General features: G+C 35.4%; 1 long non-coding RNA gene and 1 other non-coding gene across 2 annotated transcripts; one reads left to right on the forward strand and one right to left on the reverse strand.

Annotated features, from left to right (window-relative positions):
• The first annotated feature begins 202 nt into the window (after positions 1–202).
• On the forward strand, positions 203–933 carry LOC116248684 (uncharacterized). The gene is made up of 2 exons (XR_004171045.2): positions 203–365; positions 657–933. It is a non-coding gene; the product is annotated as an uncharacterized LOC116248684 (long non-coding RNA).
• A 15,083-nt stretch (positions 934–16,016) lies between these two features.
• On the reverse strand, positions 16,017–16,088 carry TRNAQ-UUG (transfer RNA glutamine (anticodon UUG)). Its single transcript has one exon. It is a non-coding gene; the product is annotated as a tRNA-Gln (tRNA).
• Positions 16,089–18,462: the final 2,374 nt, after the last annotated feature.

An 18,462-nucleotide genomic window follows, 5' to 3' on the forward strand; every position in this document is an offset into this window, starting at 1 on the left:
AACAAGGGAAAACATTATCTTCAGCTTATTTTACCAAAATTAGTTGCGGCATGTGGTTTGCCTTCCATGCTTCTTGGCAAGTGAAACCGCTTTTGCTCTTCTGGCGCCTTCGAAATAGGCAGAAGAAAGGCACACGCAGGAGCATCCGGTGTGCTGCTCTCTCTATAAATACGGCTATCAGTACTCGCTTCTTATCATGGAAGGCAAAACCTAGAAGAGAAAGTGAGAGGGGGATGTAAACCTCCCCTTCTTCCTTTTCTAGTTCTGTCCCTCCCCATTACTTTTCTTCTGTTCTTTTGAGATGTTGGGGTGAAAAGGATGGTGGAGAAGATGGTGCGACGTGGGGAGCCCAAAGCCTTGTTTTGGTAATGGTGGTGTGGTAAGAGGAGGCAGGGACTGTGGTGCTGTTGACAGAAGATAGAGAGCACTGATGGTAAAGTGCAACTGGGGATGTGCGTTTTATGCATCTGTGCTCTCTAGGCTTCTGTCATTACCTCGTGTCCTCTCCAGCGTCCTCTCCTTTTTATCTTTTCTCATTTGATTTCTTTCTTCTGTTATCTCGTGCCCTCATCTTTCTCCTTTTCTTGAGGTTCCTGCGTTTGATGTGTCAAATGACTGGCGAGCCTAATGATTTGCAGTATTTTTCCTCTCTTCAGGTTCGATGCTTGGTCCGTAGGGATGTGGGGAGACGTGCTTCCTGCTCAACGACTGTGATGGGACGTCTCTAGGGAAAACAACCCCTCTCTGCGCTTGCTTATCATCTCGGGCCGGGGGTGCGTTTTCTTTGTGGATTCAAGAGCCAAAGTACCGACTGAGATCTGTGTAAACCAACACCCAAGATTGGAAAAAGATTAAACAAAGGATAGATCTGTAACGGACCATCCATGTTTCTGTTATTAAATGACGAAGAAAAAAGGAAAGCATGGTTCTGGACCTTGGTTTCTCAGGCTTCTTTTTCCTTCACTTGTAACCAACAAGACTTGTGTACTGTTCACTGCGTAAGAATAACCAAATGAAATCCATTAAGGGCTTGGCTCCTTGTTCATGTGTGCATGTGCTTCCCTTTAGACGACTGGTTCTCTCAGTTACCAATGAGATTTTTGGGTTTTTTCCTTTTAGTTCTGTATCGGGTCTACTTTACAGGCCTCTGGCAGGGATATATAATATGTCCATTTTGAGCAATTGTATTAGAAGATATCATTGCTGTTGAAGGAATCCTTGAAGGGTGTGTCTGTGTAGCATGCCTTTTGAAGTGCCCGATGGGTGCATGTGTTTCCCCTTAGGGCTATTCATGAAAAGAAACTGAAGTTATCAATACACAAAGCGTGGTGTCCTAGACGAGCCAAACTTGACCAAGTTCCCATGACAAAAGCCCTGAAACATCTATTGGAAACCGCACAGTGTACTTTGAAAAACTATTGGATCCTTATTGGCTCCTGCCCCCGTCTTCTTCCTCATTATCACCCCTCAAAGTTCTCCATTTTTCTGCAAAAATGATAGCAGGAGAAAGCGACTCATTCTCACGGTTCTCCGTTGAAAGGCAAGTGTGAGCATCTTATCCTTCTCATGGAGCAAGCCGGCTGAAATCTAACAGGCGATCGTCTGCACAGCCATGGAATCATAAGGTAAACTTGGTGATTCATTTTCATACGATTTCTCCTCTTTGGCTTTGCTTGTTTACTGGTTGTTTATCCGTTCTGTGTGATGTACTACGAAGCAGGATGTAATATTATATTAACTGAGGATGCCACTTCTAGTAGCGGACTTTATTTGCATAACCTGGTGTTTCTTGTTCATTCTCCTCGCGATTCAGATAAGTGTTTCTTTGAAGATAACTATCAGATGTCCCATCATGTGGAAAATATGTACTCTGCTAATTATCTGGTTCAAACAACTGTTATAAGTTGATGAATCTTTGCCAACAAACATTTGGAAATATGGATCTTGTCATTATTTAATGTCTTTTATGTTCTCATGATCACGACGTGTTCAATTTTATGTCGACGCCTGAACCTGAAAAGACCTGAGAATGTCGAGACTTCGTAAGCGTGTCTACCCCCTGAGTAGAAGAAGGATTTAGCATTTAACAACAATATATTTTTCTCATTAAGAGATTTCCAGCTTGTCGATTGTCGAGCATAGATAAATTATATATATAATTGTTGATTAGAAAGCACCTGATAGTGTTTCCTTTGCAATCAAATCTGTCGTCATGGGAAGCTTTCCGCGATTAGAAACGGTGCAGGTCACATCTGGGGTTCTCATCACAAAAAATAGAATTCAAGGCTGTTGTGTTCCTAAAGCATGTATGCTAGACCTGCCTTATAGGCAATAATACCTCTCTCATCTGCATGACAAATGAGTTTTACCATTCAAAAAATCCAAAGGTGGTCCGGTCAGTTGACTAACTGGAGTAATCTAAACCACAATCTTATGTATACGAAGTGTACTGGGTGCAATTTACTTGTTTATTTTGTCCCTTGGTGAACTTATGTAAGTTAGTCTATTGTTGTCCACTTCTCTCTCTCTCTCTCTCTCTCTCTCTCTCCCCCCTTTACTTTCACACCTCTCTCCCTCTCTCCCTCACTGTGTCACTCATTCTCTCCCTTTATGTAAAATTAATCTACTGTTCACCTCCCTTCCCTCTCTTTCTCCTTCTGTAAAGTTAATCTGTTATTGTTCATCTCTCTCTCTCTCTCTCTCTCTCTCTCTCTCTCTCTCGCTCCCTCTCCCTCTTTTGTCATATGACCTGTGAGGCTTGAAAATAACTCATCGTTCCTTACCATGCACAGTAGCTTTTAAAGGCTTAATCCTTTAGCTTCAAATTCCAATAGTCTAAAGGATCAAGGGCTAGACTTTCATGTTGTTTCTTATCTTCTTTGTTCTCTGCATGCCTTCTGTTCCCATTGAGCTTATCCTAAGCAACATACACGTTGATCAGCAAAGGTTCTGTCGACAATTAAGTTAATATAACTATGGGTGGCATTGGTTACTAAAGTAATCTTAAGATCGCTCTGAAACATAACATGATTATGATGTCTAGATATAAACGTTGAGACTTCTCAAAAACTTGGTATGTTGGCAATCAAATTTGATTGAACGTCATAAAACCAGAAGAACCAAAATCCCAAAATCAAAACCTAACCTTCAGATTCCTACCAAAATATAAAGTTCCCATCTTAAGGGCCTAAGGTTGCTAGTGGATTAGATGAAGTTGGGGTATCTGACTGTGTAGGAGGAGATGGACTAGAAGAGTCTGCCTCATAAGAGGTATTCTTTAATTCCTGGAGAATTAATTTAACTAATTAGTTCCCTGACATGTTTCTCTGTTGTCGGGTGAGGTTACTACAATAATCTTTGTCATACGATAATTGTTCTTCGATTCAAATTAACATTTTTTCTTCAATTTCTGGGGCAGCTATGGCATTTTTGAAGCTTTTCTCGTAACCTGCTCAATTCAGGAAGCTAATCTATTTGGGTTTCTTCCATAACTTTAGAGAAACTAAGAAGATCTTGTTTTTCATCTCGACCTTTCTTTCTCTTACCGTAGCTATGGTTTACATAATATCCAAGGAACAGTTTATATTCGTTGCACTGGCAAATCCAATCGATGCATGAGGTTTTAAGTAAGGAAACCTACCTGCAATTTTCCTTTACCATTACTTTAATTTTGGATTGTTGTCACTCTAAAATCTTGTTGGCAAATAAAAAGAAAGCTTTATTTCTATTAGCATTTTACCTTTGTCTGACAATGGTGATTCCTGTTAAAAAGATTTTCCCTTCTTCCTGGCACACCTTCTAAAGGTGCACCTATTTATGTGATTCTTGATTTCATTGGGTCTATTGTTGCGCACAATTTAATTTAGTGCACTGCTTGTCTCATGCATTGTTGAAATAATATTGAACTTGGTTGTGTATTGATACAGAATCTCGTCATTGATCCAAGCTCCATGTCGACCTGCCCTAATAGGATAGAGTCTATTAACTATTGGAGAGTTCTTCGTACACGTGCATAGCTTTGGTTTTCCTTTCGAATTTGAATTAAACAATAGATAGTTGCATGCCTTCGGAATACAAGAAATTTTCCTTTGTTATATGGTCATTTGTTACAGCCTAGGCTCCAAAATACCGGCGTTACACTTTATATTGTTTATTTTCATTTTTAATCAGTTAATTGTATATATGTTGGAATGTTCTGAACATTTAGCTTTTAATTCATTTCATCTGACAGCTTAGTACATCCAATATTCTGGAATGTTTAATTACTTTACCTCCATGTTTTATATGTGGGTCACTTCTGCCTGGTACCATCGTGCAACTGGCGGGTCATAGCTCGGGTTCCATCCAGTACTTGTATGATATGGCTTTCCATTACTTTAATCTTTTAGCATGCTGTCTTCATACTTAACGTAGTTTAACCATTGCTGCTTTATCTGAGGATGTAAACCAAATCCCCATCACATGCTTTTAAGTTCTTTCTCTCTTTATCTACCTATAGATATATATCCTTTTTGTCTTTGAACATAGGAGTGTGCATCCATGTGCTTTGTGGCTTATTTCAGCATAATACGTATAACTCTGAATGGGTCTGTACAAAATTATAACACATACAAATATATATATATATGTGTGTGTGTGTGTGTGTGTGTGTGAATGATAACTCTCGCAATAAGTCATGCAACCATTTTAGGACCGTCCATATCAAGTAGATGGATTGAGAGGAGAACAAGGAATAATGTTAGATGATAAAAATACTGTCACTTTTTTCTCATTGTTTTTTTCTTAATCATCCATCACGTTAGATCAGACAGTCCTTGTTAGATGGCTGGGTGATTTTAAAAAGTTAGAGCCACCATTTAATTTTTCTCTATAATTATATATACACACAGACTCACACGCTTGCACACACACAGATATATATATATATATATATATATATATATATATATATATATATATATATATATATATATATATATATATATACATATATTAAGCTAAGGTAGGCTTTAAAATTTTAAAAAATTTAATTTATACTCCTAAATTACAGGATCTATTTGGTACACTAAATGTGCTTGAAAGTCGAGAATAGGGTGGCCTACATGCCAAGGGACAGTCTCAGACAGATAGTTTCTATGGGGTAAGAAAAGACTCTAATTAATGATCTTGACTTTTATGTGCTTCATCATTTATGACGTCTTAAAAACTTTTATTGCCAACTTATGCTATTTGAGCCATCTATCAATGTTTTGCCTCTATAGGATACTTGTACTATTGAAAATGTCTAATTTACTAGATGCTCCTCATTATATAGTCAATGACAAGCACCAACGTTCATTATCAATTGAAAGAACATTAATCCGGATTGTGTTTTTTAATGGAAACATATATGTTTCTAAATATTTTCATGTCCAAAAAACAAATGGGCTGTTGCATTTTTAGAGGCCAAAATCTACTCACATGTTCATATATAGTTTTGCGATGTCTTTTCTTAGATGTTCAGCTGTAACTTGATGTGTGTTGTGCGAGAGAGTTAATATGATCGTAAATGTGCTTCTTATATGATGATATCTAAAACCTATTTTCTAGAGATTGAAACCTATCAGAAATTAACATTTCTTGGTTTTATCAGTATGATGCTTTCATCTTGCTTGCATTTTCCATGAGTATTCTCCTAAAATGTCTAACTTTTGCACCATTTTTTGGTACAAATTAATATTCTTATAAATGTTTTCATGACTAAAATATTTTGTCGATATTTAACCTTATGCATTTGATTTTTTGTCTTGGTTTGCATGCTCTTTTACACTTTTCTCTTGTTGTTTCATTGTGTTTACTTTCTTCAAACATTGGAGTTAACTTGATGACTTCATGACCATTATGGTAGCTCTTTTTCTTAGCTTTGTCTGTTCTTTTAGCTTGGTTCATGATCGAAGGAAACCATTTTTAGGTTTACTATTATACTGTAGTTCTCTGAAATGAAAGGCTAGAGTCTCAATGGTTATCGGATGAGTCAAAAGTATAACAAGTAGTGGGATAAAAAGCAGGCCTCATTGGATGGCCAAAAGTGTGACTTTTTCTACCAAAGGTGGTGTCCAGGTTCTTGGCACACGCCAACTCAAAAGTTGATGAACTTGAAAAATGGTAGAAGTTGTGGCTTGGAACTATCTAAGAGTGTAGAGCTCATCTACAACTGAAACACAATTGCCACATACGTGCTTTTCCACCTCATTGGTTTGGACATGAGGATGAAGATCTCTTGTGATTATGCTTCCTTTCTTCCTTTCATTCCATGCATGATTATTGGGTCAAGAAAAGAAATGATAATACATTATTAGTTGAATGTTTTTTTAAGCCTGAAGTGTTTTTGAAGACAACAACAAACCAATTTCTAGCGAAAGTTGCTTCATTGAAGAGAACAAGAAGTTGGTGAAGCAATCTCCATTATTGTTTTTGCTATTGTTGGTGATGTTTTTGTTCTTATCAACATTGTTAATTGGCACTTTTGTTGTTATTATGATCATCATGATTATCATCATCATCAACAACATTAGTTTTGATGATACTTGATAGTAAAACCATATGAGAAATGAACCTTAGTTTTATCTTGAAAACAAGTTCTTCCAAACAAGTTTCAACTCTAAAACCAATGTTGCAAACCGCAACCTAAGCAATGGCTATTGGCTTGTATCTGCATGCTCACCCCTCTATTGAATAAAGTAAAAGAAGAAAAAAGGTGTTTTCTTTGTTATTTTATTATTGAAAAGTTGTTTGAATGTGAATGTGAATCAGCCTCATACCAGCTAACATTTGAAAGGGTCTAAATCGGCCCTTGCCTCATTAATAGTGAGGGGTTGACATGAGGCATATTTGCTGATATAGGTGAACACCCACTGATGCTAAGGACATTGGTTAAACCTAGCTTCGTGACATGGTGAGTGTTGGTGTATTTGTTATTTTTGTTCATGATTTAGTTTGGTTTTTGTTGAGGATGAATATGATTTTCGTAATGTCTCTTTCACAAGAAAATGATGGAAAGTGGCGTCTTAATGGGGACCAGTATGAGAATATCTTGCCAAAATAATTAATAAATCTTTGAAGGCCATGAATTAATTAAGTGTTGGATAATGCCACTAAAGAAGAATTTGTTGTTCCTTTTATCCGATCCTTCACATTTTCTAAGAACAATTGTCTTTCTTGTCTTTCATCAGTACTAGGTGTTATTCTTTTATGTTTGAATCTTCAACAACACATTGAATCTTGCACAAGCTTTTATATTTGAAATCAAAGGACGGACAACCATATGGTGATAGAGAGATCAAGTTGAAGTAGCACCCTAAAGTTGGTTGACTTGGAAGTCGACAGTCATTGTTGTTTGATCGTTGTTAACTTTTAGTATCACTTTTTTTTATTGAGTTGTGTGGTTTGAACTTTTTCTTTTGCTTTTTGTTTGGTCATGATTACCTGTTATTCACTGCAACTTGCAAAGTATGTCATATGAAATGGGATTTGGATGAGGTGCCATCAATTTGTAGGAGGACCAAAATTGGGTATGTAATGCACAATTGAACCAATTAGTTGCTATATTGTTTGATATTTTTTACAACAATCAACGTATGTAAGTAGAAATCGATTGGCAAACAAGCAGAAATTGTAAGCAGAAATCAATTTTGCATGAATGTTAGTAGTGAAAAGCTTGCCTTAACACTCGCTTGGTCTGCTTTATTTTGGGCTACACCCAGTTACGTGGCCAAGCGGAAATAGTAACTTAATTTCTTTTCTCCATCCTCCTCTTTCTTGCTGCTACTACTACTACTACTTTTACCTTTTGCTTATTATATTTCTTCGTTCTTTCCATTTTCATTCTTCTTCTTCTTCTAGGTCATTTTGTTTCTTTCATATGTCATTTTTTGTCTACCAAAGCCCTTCTTAATCTCCCTCATAGGTCTTTTCTTATGTCCATTGCCTAGGCATGCCTTGCACTTTTGAATGTTGAAGCTGCAAGATTGTGGAGACACCGGTATTTCGACCTATTCCTGATTGTAAGAGAAACACTAACCAATGGATACTATCGTATATTGGTTAGTTAATGAAACTCTGGTTCTATATGTTTGACTTATTTAAGCCTGTGCATTATAGTTCCTAGGATATATATAAAACTACCCTACTTAGAAATCTCTACTTGTTAATCAGAAACTTGCATTATATTGGTCCTACCTCATGTTTCCTTCACAAATTTGATGATGGTAGATAATTGTGTGCTTTACATTTGGTATTCCATATATTGTACGCTAACTTATTAAATGAGATGAACTTTACAATTCATTCACTTTTTCCTTTTGTCTTTTTTGCAAACTTTTCATGACTGATTGCATCCTTAGTGTATCTGGTAGCTAAGGACCCTGACACATTCACTAGGGAATCATGTCATAATATCTGGTACCTATCTTGACGCTAAAATTCTGCTAACAAATTGTTGGAATGGGACATTTATGTGCCGCTGAGAATTTCATTTTAAGAAGCATTGTGCCTTCTATTACAATAGTTGCTATGTTTGCATTTAGATTTCTTTTTGCTCCTTTGATACATGAAGTTGATGAGGAGCTTAATACAAATATAACAAAAAAAAGTCCTTTGGTACATGTGCATCTATTCTTCTAATTGCTGATGTGATGTGTATTGGCTGATATAGGTCAATACCCACACAACACCAGCTTTGACCAGCTTCCTAACATTCATGGTTGTCATTGATGTTTTTGTCTATTGCTTTTGTTAATAATAGTTCCTTTTTTTTAGGATGGATATGGTTTATATAATGTCTCTTTCACAAGAAAAGAGTAGAAAGTGGTGTCTTCACAGGGACCAGTATGAGAATATCTTGCCAAATGATCAACAAATCTTTGAAGGTTATGTAATCGATAAATCTTTGGTGGTCATGAATATAGTGTTGGGTAACATAAAAAAAAAAAAAAAAGAATTTTGTTGTTCCTTCACCTTTCTGAAGAACAATGGAATCTTTCTTGTCTTCCACTAATAGATGCTATTCCATTATGTTTGAATCAGTGTGTGTTCTGATGTTGTACAACAATCAATAAATAAAAGCAGAAGTTATTTTGGTAGACAAATCATGATAACTAATATGGAGCCCAGTTTCATTTGGATTTTCGATGTACTCAACATGGTTCACAAGAAACTATTTAGAATATATACATCGCATTTGATATTATTGGCTTTTGTTGCTCTTGAAATGGTTTGATGCTAATCCTTGTTGGGTCTGTTTGAGTCTTAGTAGTCAAAAAAATGCCATGAAAGTTCTCTAGACAGCCACATTTTCAACTAGACTGAGCCACCAAGCAAACCAAGTGAAAAAGATGTCTTAAAATTCTTTTCCTTTTCATTTATTTTCTTCTTCTTCTACTTTTGTATTTCTCTACTTATGTTATTCTTTATCTTCTTCTAACTCTTCCTTTTTATTCTTTCATTTACTGTTTTTTGGCTTACCAAATCACTTCCTAAACTTCCTCCTTGGCCTTTTCAAAGTTCTTCCTAACTACTACGGCTTTAGTATGAAGTCACATGAATAAGATGACCTATTGCTTGTTATACGTTGAAGACTGATCAACATGTCCTGTCCTATATTGGTTAGTTATTGAAACTGCAATTTTATATGTTTATCTGAAATAGTTGAGCTTGGCCCCATAGTTCCTGAGTTTATAAAGAGAAGCTGCCTTACTTTGGAAGATGTACTTATTAAACAAAAACTAAAATTTTTTAGTCTTTACAGTCTTACCATATGTTTCCTTTGTGAATTTGATGATAAATAACTGCGTGCACGACATTTTATACTCTATATAGTGTACTTTACCTTACTAAATAAGATCCATTAGAGGTGGTCTTTCCATTATATAACTTTAGTATTCATTATTCTTTCACTAGTGTATTCAGATTCTTATTTTCCTTTAGTATTGGATATACAAAACTGATGAACTGTAATTGATGGCTATGATGGCTCAAGCTAGCTGTATTTGATGTTTGATTTTGCATTGTAGATTTGCTTTACATTTTATTTTTGGTTGTTTCCAATCCAGTTAGGAAGGGGATAAATGGGGAATCTCAATTAGTATATCTATAGATTTATTGTTCTCCTTTGGTTTAGTTAGTCTTTATAACCTGATGTTATATTTAAAAGCCAAGGTTAGTGTACATTTTAAGGGATAAGGGGGAATCTCAATGAGTACATCTATGGATTATTCTTTTCTATGGTTCAATTAGTTTTTCCATATGCTAATGTTATATTGAAAAAGCCAAGATTAGTCAATCGGTTTTCTATAACCTAATGTTATGTTCAGAAGCCAACATGATGATCCTTTCGGAGCTCGACATTTTCTCATATTACAAAAATTGACTCGTGCATTATTGATACAATCTTTTAACCGCTGATGTTAGAAAGTCATGTGTCTTCACATAGAGAAAGAATGGAGCTAATCATTTCAGGTATCCAGTATAAATGAAATATGGCTTCTATGCAGTATCAGTACTTGCAAAAATGAAATGTATAGGGAATCATGTTTTGGCATATATTGCCTGTCTTGACAAGGAAATTTTCTGTTCAAATTAAACTGTTGGAACAGGAAATTTATGTGCCACTGAACTTCTTTTAGGATGGCATTGTACCCTTTGCTATAATATTTGCTACCTTTGCATTTATTTTTCCTTTTGCTGCTTCAGTTCATGAATTTTGATTACAAGCTCAATACTAATATGCAAAAAACGTGCAAAAAAATGAATCCTTTATTTGGTTATACTTTGTCAACTTATATCTTATCACTGGCTATTCTTGCGACCTTTTAGTTCTTCCTATTCACTTGTTACTTGTTTTTGTAGCAAAGTGGATCATGATAGAGAAAGTACACAAACTAGATGATGCACATGTATGATTCATTCTTCAGGTTGGGAGAACGAATAAGGCATCTTCATCTTGCTGTTCTTTGTCTTTTGTGCCTGTCATTGAATAATACAGATAGACTTTTCTCCCATTCTTTGATCAGGAATATGATGCGTATTGCATTTTTTGTTTTGCTCCCTTGGATTGGTAGCGGTTGGTATTTCCTTCTCAGCATCACCAAATAGATCTGATGCTCTCTCTTTATTGTCCAGTAACTTATATTCAACAAAATCTAGAAAATTTTTCATTTCTGTACACCTGCAATATTGTTTTACTGTTTTTATAAATGCTATATGACTAGCGTATTGGAGAAATCGTATGTCTTTTCTCTTCACATGAGTGTGTGTGGTCACAAATGCACACACATTAACCACCTATGGAGTGACTCAATTGTGACTTGGTAAATATAACAGCTTGCTCATATTTATGATGCTTTTGTTCTCTTTCTTTCATAAAACTAGCCATATAGAAGTTCCATAAATCTTTCCCAAACTTGGGGGCATGTTCATGGAACAGTTATAAACTGTGCTCATTATAAAATGGCCCCACATGGATGGTTTTCTAGAAACTAAAACTTTGGTTTGCTCTATTAAGATGCATGTATAGGCTCCCTAAGGATTTGAAAGCACTCGCTGAACTCCAAATATCTATAATTGTTTTAGCTCCAAAAGTTGTTCATCGTCAAGAACGTTTGGCTTGTATACTGGCAGGATGGTTTTTTGCTCGTAATTATCCATGGATGTCATCTGTTGCTGGCTGCTTTTTCAGAAATCCAACTTCATGAATAATGTTTGAATGTCCAGAGCTGTATGTCTCGAAAAAAGTTGAATCAGATGTGTGGATGTGATTTATGTCCTTCGATCATGTTTCTAAAAATTATGAAACATTGGTTGTGATTCGCTGTAATAAAAAATTCGATCTACCTTTGACTGATTCTTCGGTACAGGAGATAAATTTGGGCATTTGATTCTCCCGTACAATTAGATTTAAAAAAAGCAACTGAATGTTGGAATGGCAGAATCCATAAACCCTTTATGTGTGTTTCTGTGGTTGTAATCACGTGTTCATTGTAATTCAATGATTTTCTTTTGGTAATGAGAAATTAAATGTTTTAATTTTGATGTATATGGTAAGAATTATAAGAAATTGGACATGATGTTTCACTATTTATACATGAATATGGTTCGTGTTTCAGTATATTAGACACAGTATGGGCCGTCGTTTGTATCTATCTCTGTGCTCCGGTGCTTAGTCGAACGAGATGAAGTACGACAGAGTCCATGTAAGAAATTTTAGTTTCCACTTGCTTCAAGTGTTGTACCGGTTTAGAATTCTCTGTGCCATTGGTCTTCTTTTTTTTTTTTATGCTTCCTATTTGATGTTTCCTCTCTTCTTTTTCCAAAAGGAAATATCATCTGAGAGTGTTTCCAGCTGCTGAAGAGGAAACAGACCCAGTTAATCTCAGTTTAACGGAAGCAATATCTTCATTGATTGAGTGAACAACATTTACTGTAATTTTGGCAGAAGCATTCGAGAAGCGACCTTAGCAGCTTATATGAAGACCAAGTTTTCCTTCTCTTCAATGCATAGCGTTGGAGATGTTCTTCAAGAAGTTCATGTATTTAGTTGTGTAGCAATTGTAACAACTTTAGTTCTTTCCCCTCTGTCGAAGCACAGTAGCATGCTTTGCAGGTCCTACAAGCCTACCCAATGCTCTTTGCTTTTACAAGTTAAATAAGTATTCGGCTACTAAATCCGGCCGCATAATTTTTTAACTTATTGATTTTGGGAAATTGTTTCTCTCTCTCTCTCTCTCTCTCTCTCTCTCTCTAGTGATGTACTTCCCTTATTTTTTTCATTTTCTTAAACTGTAGTGCTTTGAAGTGTTGTACCTCAATACTATAATAGTTAGATGGAGTATCCTTTTGAACTCCCCTTTTTTCTTCTGTTTCATTTTCTAAGTGAGGAAGTGACATTTTAATTAGACTTAGTTGCATCTCAACAACTTAGGTGTCGAGGCTTGTGCATGCTTTGGCTTCTGGAAACGATTTACTATGGAAGCTTCATGTTTTCATTGCTTTCATGCCGCCAGGGAAAACCTGTTAGGTATGCAATACATACTACCAAGATTGTGATTGTGTGTGTTACAGTTAGCGAGTGACTCTGTGTGTGTGTGTGAGAGAGAGAGAGAGAGATTTTTATACGAGTCATGTGCACAGTTCTTAGATAAGAGTTTGTGAAATTAAATGCCAATTAAGTTTTTAAAAAAATAACACTACTAATATAATATAGCGTTTTCTTTTGTATAACCAACAACTAAACCAGAAGGATCCCCTTGTTTGAAAAAATAATGCTGGGAAACCACAACTTTTTATTTTTATTTGGAAATTATCACCAGAAGTGTTGGTCTTGAAGTATAAACTATGGTCGATTTAGAACTTGGAGGAAAATATCGATTTAGAAACAAATTGCAGTTGCCAGTTGTGTGAGTGAATGGAGTATTTGTCTTGCTGGTCGGTTGGTACAGCAGAAAGAAACTTTTGAGCATAAAGAAACAACTATTCTTTCTAAAATTATAGCAAGAAAAAAACTCTTACGGACAATTGAATTCTCTCAAAATATTGAAAGCCGTGGCTGGGATCGTCTTCTTGCTATGAATCGTCAAATCATCGATCAGACGCAAGGAAAAAGGGAGTGGTGATGTGATTTGAGTTGTCAAATCATATGCAGTGAAGAGAAAAAAGTGGTGATGTTTGGAATGGTCACGTCATATGCAGGGTTTCACCTTAAAGAAAAGTACAGGACTCGAGCTCTTCCACAGGTCTGGATTATTTAATAAACTGATCATGGGGATCTGTGTTCTCTGTTGATTCTCTTTTCTTGATCCTTGCAAAGTGGACAGGCTTAAAACGATCACGCTTTGTCTCCCACTTCTCCTTCTCCTGACTCCCTTTTCTCCTCTCCTGAATATCAGTGACCATTTTCTTAGATATTAAAACATCATTTGGGTTGAGTTTGACCGTGAATCTAAAATGCGTGGTGATTTGAGATTCTTATTGAACATTCTTCCTATTCAACATTGAATTTATAATTTTTTAATATAAATTTTATGTTTTACATAGTGCATTTCTCAAGAACACACCTTTTTTTATGCAGCTTTGAATCTAATACTCAAGTGCAACCTTATAAAACCTTTTGCATCATTTGACTTCATTAATCTTGGGTTTTTCCTTTGTGTTGTAATGAACTCAAGGCAGGGGGCAGAGGCAGAGGGCGTTATGGTTGGGGTGAGCGTAGAAAAAAAAAATTATACTGAAAAAATTAACTTTTTTTAGTTTGACTCTACCCGTCACTCCTTTTGAGCCGACCCTAAAAAAGTAAGAGGGAAGCAAGTGAACGCGCAGGAAAGAGAATCATGGAAGTTATTATTTAGGCGTATGATTTTTGAGTTATGAGTCGTGCTTGAGCTCGGCCAGTTTAAGTTCTACTCGATTGTTAGATTGTTTGGCTTGAGTTCGAGTCAGGTTTTACAACGTTGGCTTGAACTTGACTTCATAGACCGAGTCGAAGCTCGTCCTTGATTCATTTAAGCTCGTTTAGCAATATATATAAGATGACACGAATTTTTCTTAGGCTTGTTTAACCTAATCTACGGAATATAAAATGAGATAATAAATGTGCATTATATCGAGTTGAGTTGAGCTTATTCGGATTGAGTCAAGGCAACTCAAACTAGACTGTTTATGAGCGTTCAATTTGTTCAGTGAAAGAGCAGATTCGAGCTAGAGTTTGAGCTGCCTTCAACAAGTTCTAGTTCAAGTTGCTCGGCTTGTTGTTCAGCTTTAGTTAGGGATTTGTTGAAGATCAACCCATCTTGGGAGAGTGTTTAATCTTGTTGGCAGTAACAGGCGTTGAAGAAAATTTGTTCGAATCGACAACAAACTGATTCATTTCATTAGGCAGTGATCTAGGTGCCATATGTTATTCTTTCTTTAATTAGTTTAAATTATCTTTTGTTTCTTTTTCGTTTATTTTTCAAAAATAAATATAATGACGTTAATTAATAATTCATAATTGTTTCAACTGAATCTCATTGTAACATGTTTGTAAGGATTGTTCAAGTTTGCAATGGCAAAAAACAAAAAAGAGAAACAAACCTAGAGAGAAAATGATACATCAATTCTAATAAATTAAGTGGGATAGGCGGAAGTCTGGAAGAAAAGCAATGTTAATTTTTTTTAGAAAAATTCAAGGAACCAAAAATTTTGAAGCTCTTGAGAGTCTGCTTGGATTTATTGAGACGTGATTTTAAATGAAATTCTAGCCTTAATTTGTAGCCATTGGTTTTCGTGTTATTAATTAATTGACTCAAAAAAATTCTTAAAGCAGATTTAGTGTTGTGTTTTTTTTTTTCAAATTACTCCCTTTACTAAATTTTATTTCTTTTTTATTAAGAAATTCCACTTTTTCTTATAAGATGTTTGTCAAGAATGTTTGCATAAATTTGACCATTTTCTGTTCTGCAAGTTTTCATTACGGCTAGGGTGTGTTTGATGCATCATACTTTCAGATCTTAGATCCTGGATTTCTTGTCTATATAGAAAGGACAATTTAGATCCTCAAAATGTGGCAGCCATTACCTCAGATTTGAGGACTCATGAAAAAGTTGAGATCTTCAGTGTTTTCAAATCATCTCAAATCTTATAGACAAAGCAAAGAACTTGTGATGAAATTCTCTAAAATGTGGTAGTGAAGCACACGAGCTTGGGGAAACTTGTGCTTCAACTCTCACTCTGGTGATGAAATTCTCTAAAATGAAAATGAAAAACTAGATACACTTAAATGAAAAAAATAATGAAATGTGATGAAATTCTCTAAAATGAAAATGAAAAACTAAATACACTTAAATGAAAAAAATAATGAAATGCAGCGCTTAATCAAGAAATTTCTACCTAAAAGAATGGAGAGATGGTATGTGTTTTGTTAAGGCCAAGGAGCATGACTTTGATATTGCCCAAAGTTGGAAGACCATTTGCAAATATTTTATGTAAAGAATGTATAGAAAAGAAAAAGGTCCTACCGGGAGTCGAACCCAGGTCGCTGGATTCAAAGTCCAGAGTGCTAACCACTACACCATAGAACCGTTTCATAGCCGTCAAGGTCACCGTTTAATCATGCTCTAATCTCGGTTTTCAATGGCCACTTTTGAGATAATGTCACCCAGCTCGGAAGGTCAGTATATTTGAATCTGATAACTCGATTTGGATAAAAAAACTCCGGATCTGATTTCAAATTGAATGCGCGTTCATTACGTGGTGTTCTACCAACACAAACCGATACCCAAATCCAATTACAATCAGTGCGGCAGGGGCTCTCTTCAAATTTTTAAAAATTCAATTTTAGGTTAACTCATATAAAAATGTTAATATTTCAGCCATTACTAAAATTTTGAAACTATAGTTAAGCACCTGCAACTAAAAATCTTGGATTCGTCTTTGATCACAAGTAAGAATTCAATGTTGATATATATATATATATATATATATATATATATATATATAAAATCTCTTTGTACATTAAATATTTATTGTGTAACATTCAAGAGAAAAATGGAAAAGAAAAAGATGGACGTTGTGTGTATACATTTCCATACACAAATGTGTGTACACATTTGTGGAGGCACAAAAACATCCAAGAACATAAAATAGAATGAAGAGGGGAAAAAAAAACCAATGAATGGAATAAAAGAATCAAAGATGATCATGCAGCACACTGGGCAATGAATGGGCGTAGAAACAACAACGGGTTTGGCTAGTAGCCTACATATAAAGATAAGGCAGTACAGGTTGATGCCTATGAGCTTCGAACTCTCTGCTTACGCCAAATCAGCTGACATATGATCTAAGGGGGACCTCCGAGGGGTCCTCATAGCCGACAAGGCGGAGACAGGTAGGTGGCCACTTTTTGTTTTGAACTCTTATGTATCAACCATAATCATAAATAACATTTTGGAGTTTTAAATGGCGATGTTTTTTTTAGGGTATAATACTACGAGCTTGAAAAGAATGAGGAAAAAAAATATGCTAAATTAAAAAAAAAACTAAAAATTAAAGAAAATAAAATAAGTGAGAAATTAGTAACACAAATACCAAAAGATAAGTACATTTACAACAAATAAAAAATTTAAAAAAAAAACTATTTGGCATCAAAAAAATGAAAAAAAATTGTTTGGCATTGAAAAATGAAAAAAATAAAAAAAGCAAAAAAACATGTTCAAAATGTGTTTTTTCGTTTTTAGCTTTTTTTCAAAAGACACGTTTTTTAAAGTTTTAAACGGCAATTTAATTTATCACGTTTCTTTAAAAAAAAACACATTTTTTGTGCTAATGCTATAAAAAGAAGACACTTATATATAAGTTGAATCGCATGCATGAGACACAAAAAGCAACCCTAAACTTTGGGGGATGAGAAAAAGAGAAGTTTCAGTCTTCCCTCCAATGATGGGATTTCCTACAACTTACATACCCGAAATCTTAAAGGAGAAGAAAAGGTAAAATCTCTCTACCTGGGTGCAGTTTCTTGGGTGAATAGACCGACATAGAAGACAAGATGGCTCCGGTAGGGCATCCAATTAGCCTCTTTCTTACCGAATGCAGGTGGTCGTGTCAGGCCGCTGCTAGGTCCGGCCGTCGCTTACGAAGACAGATGTCTCTTTGACAAGTAGTAGAAGAGCTTATCATGTCGGGCCTGCCTAGTTGTTAGGTGACCACTGGCCATGGCAGGAATTTCCTGTTGAACTCTAGCGGTTGCAAGGGACAGTGGGCTCACCCATTGTCCATATCAGAAGGAGGGGAAGTGAAAGGGTTTAACCTTTCTTTGATTTAGGCAAAACTTCTCATGCATGTAAAGGGCCCAATTGTTGTTGTTAATCTTTTAATTTTAACCCTTCATGTAGAATCTTTGTAGTGACGAGGCAGATTTAATGCTTGACGCTCGAACATTGGACTAAATGATCGGGTAATAAAATGACCAAAATATCCTTAGTGGTAAAAACGATGTTCTTCAAACTACAAAATCTATAAAGCTGACAAAAATTACCATTCTATGAAAAGGCAAAAATGCCTCCCACGTGACTGATAGAAAGACAAAAATGCCCTACGTGGAGGCAAAATTTTTTTTCTAAAATTTGGATTCGGATTCGAATTTGGATATAAATATAAAAATCAGATTTGAATCAAATTTGAATTGTACAATTGAATTTTGGATTGAGATATGACTTTTCTTTATTGGAATTTGAATATGAATATGTAAATATCTGAAAAAACATATATACAATATATGATTAAAGATATCTGATCCGACGAATATGATCTGTTGACATCCCTACTCATATTATAACAAAAATAAGTAATTTGGATCGAAATCGCTTGATCTAAAATTTTTTTTCTTTCTCCTTAGTTTTTCCTAGAATTTAAGCCATTCAAAAAGAAGTTCTACGAAAACGTAACCATCAAATG

The sequence above is a fragment of the Nymphaea colorata genome, chromosome 2 (assembly GCF_008831285.2).
Source record: "Nymphaea colorata isolate Beijing-Zhang1983 chromosome 2, ASM883128v2, whole genome shotgun sequence".
NCBI classification, from domain to species: domain Eukaryota; kingdom Viridiplantae; phylum Streptophyta; class Magnoliopsida; order Nymphaeales; family Nymphaeaceae; genus Nymphaea; species Nymphaea colorata.